The sequence below is a fragment of the Arachis ipaensis genome, chromosome B10 (genome assembly GCF_000816755.2).
Source record: "Arachis ipaensis cultivar K30076 chromosome B10, Araip1.1, whole genome shotgun sequence".
In the NCBI taxonomy this organism is placed as follows: Eukaryota; Viridiplantae; Streptophyta; class Magnoliopsida; order Fabales; family Fabaceae; genus Arachis; species Arachis ipaensis.
Window position 1 is genome coordinate 925,552 of NC_029794.2, and position 3,098 is coordinate 928,649.

At 36.8% G+C, this 3,098-nt stretch overlaps 1 long non-coding RNA gene across 1 annotated transcript; it reads left to right on the forward strand.

Moving 5' to 3' along the window:
• LOC107622154 lies at positions 236–1,375 on the forward strand. Its single transcript, XR_002356155.1, has 3 exons — positions 236–421; positions 512–566; positions 653–1,375. It is a non-coding gene; the product is annotated as an uncharacterized LOC107622154 (long non-coding RNA).

The window sequence follows — 3,098 nt, forward strand, 5'->3', positions numbered from 1 at the left end:
ACAAAATCAAGACTTAAAAAAAAATTATTTATATTAATTGTAAAATCTGGTTAATTAATTCATAAATTATAGTTTATTATAGGAAATAAGAAATGTAATTTTTATGGTTTAAAATGATAGAGAAAATTAAAACGAAAATTTCGACACAAATTTCAAAGAATTTGGCCTAAAATTGAGTCGAACGTGACGAACTGGACCGTATTGGGCCCAAAACCCAGCCCTTCCCTCCCCACTCCCTCCCCACTCCAACCATCAAACACGCTGAAACACATACGGGAAGGGAAGAACATTCCATGAAAAACAAACCTAGTTTGATCTTTAAATCCTTGTAACTTTTGATCCGAAACTCCGATCGTCGCACTATTTGCGGCCACGCGACCGCGGCGTCGAGCTCTACAAAGCCCAAAACTTTATTCAAGAGGTAAGCCATGAATCCCTCTCTGATTTCCCAGTCTTTGAATTCAAAATTATTGGGTAAAATTGTTGAAATTTTGAGCTTTTGATGTTATAGGATCTAATTAACTTAAGGGGAAGGCTCAATCTTGCCTCTTTGATCCTTAGGTATGGTAAGAATTCTCAATCCTTGTGGAATTCTTGATTTATTGTATATGAGTGTTAAGTTGCTATGTTTAAATGCGATATTGTGGAATAGGTAGTGTATATATGTATATTGGAGCTTGATTGAGGTTTTGGAAAGCTTGGAAGTGGAGCTATATGCTGGAAAATCTGTTGGTGAGGTGTTGAGGCCTTGAAAGTTGAGGAAAAGTGAAATTGAAAGTGTTCCGAGTTAAGCGAAAAATCGGGCAAAGTATGATTTTGGTTTCCTGTATCTAAAATATAATGTATTGTGAAAACTTAGGCTAGTGACCCTAAGATGAGAATTGAATTGTTGATGTAATTGATTGAATGATGTGAATTATGTTGATTATATGGATAATGATTTTGGATGGTTGTGGTTGATTGGGTGAGAATAATTATTATGTACGTGGTTAATGATTTTGGGGATTATTGATGATATTCTTGTTGATAAGTATGTGATTTGTATATGATATTGAGTGGTATATGTATAGTGATTGATGAATTTGAAGTTAAATATTGTATTTAATATAGACACTTGATGATGTATGAATGGATATTGTTAAATTGGAACTATTGGATTGGAAATTGAGAAAAATAGAGGATTGGTAGGATGTGGATATAATGAAGGAGTTGGATAATATTTAATGCTGAATTTGGTAGGTTTTTAGGTTGGTTTTAAAAGGTAGGAATTGGTATATTTTGAAAATGGAGGTTGTAGAGTTTTATGAAAATTGTGATTTTAACTCAACTTTGACGGAGTATAATTTGGTTTCCAGACCTTCGATTTATTTCAAACTTTTCTATAAAGAAACTTTGGTCCGAGATGATTATGCCGTTCGAAGAACAGAGGAAAAATATTTTAAAATGAGGAAGTTATGCTCGATCAAAGTTTAGTGTGTAAACCGAAAAATCTTGACTTAGAAGCTTTTTGGTGCTGCTGCGTTGTATGCATACGCATACATTCTATACGCGGGCAAAAATGTACGCTCACGCGTACGCGTGACCTGGGTTTTTGCGTACGCGAACATTCGATTTTGTTTGATGCGTATGCGTACGCGGGAAGGGTAATGTGTACGCGTCTTGGTCCAAACGCACCCTCACGCATACGCGTGGGCCACGCGTACACGTGACATGCGTACGCATAGCCCTATTTTTCAGCAAATGAATATTTTGTGTTTTAAACCTAATTTTGAACTTCTAAACCTTTACTTTCACTCTTTTAACCCTAGATCTCAGTAGTAAACCTAGTAATGAGATGAAGCTACAGAAGATGAGGTATCTTGGTGGTAAAATAAGGTTGGAAAGTGATGACTTATATATGGAAAATGTGAATACATGGAGTATATGTGATGTCATTGCAATGATGAATGGTTGTGAAATGATTATGAACGACTGTGAATGAATGTGATGATTGAGCCTTCGTTCGTGATGAGAATGTGTAAGTTTCTCTCTGTTGTAAGGTGTGTCAGGCACTCTATCCTATGAGTGTGACAGACACTATATCCCAAGAACGTGGCATGTCGAGTATCCCAATAGTGTGAGAGTACTTTACCCTGAGAAGTGTGTCGGGCACTATATCCCATGAGTATGACGGACACTATATCCCAAGAGCGTGGCATGGCGGGCGCTATATCCCAAGAGTGTGGGAGCACTTTGTCTCAAGAAATGCGACGGGCACTATATCCCATGAGTGTGACGGACACTATATCTTGAGAGTGTGACGGACACTATATCCCAAGAGTGTGGAGGCATAGAGAGACAATATCCAGGTGTGTTGGGTTCTGGAAAAGTAACTGACACTTGAGCTCACAGCCAGTAGGAAAGACATGCATCATACGCATCTGTTTGTCTTGTTTGAATTTGCATTACTTGGAATTGCCTTTGTGAAATTACTATACTTACTTGCTATATGATCTTCTTGTTGTACCTGTTTTCTACTTGTGTTTGCTTTATCTGTTTTGTTTGTCTATGAGGTTCTATCAGAGTTTCAGAGGATTGGAGGAATGTTGATGATTTTAAGGGTTAAGTTAGAATTGAGATAAGTTAGAACTCTTTAGATACCTTGCCTTATTTTTATGATCTTAAATGTTGGTTTTAAGTTTAAATCTATTGTCGGAAGTTCTAGGATTGCCTTTGACTTTCCCATGACATTATATGTTAGATATGTGGGCACTGTTACGATGCTGAGAACCTCCGGTTCTCACCCATGCGGATTTTGTGGTTTTCATATGCAAGTCAGGCAGCACCTTGCTGAGACATGCTAGAAACTTTTGATTAGCGAAGATCCTTATTTTTTTGGGCTCTTTTTGGTTATGTGTATTTATTTATATACTTAATATCTCCACTGCTTATATATTTAATGTATTAGCTTTCTCTTAAATGTTGTTTTGGAGAAACAGGTTCTGTAACTTTGTATTTTGGGTTCCTTTGGATTTCCTACATATGTATATGTATAGATATACTTATGTGCTCGGGCCGATTTATCTTCACGAGCCGAGTCTTGAGTTTTGTTATCTATA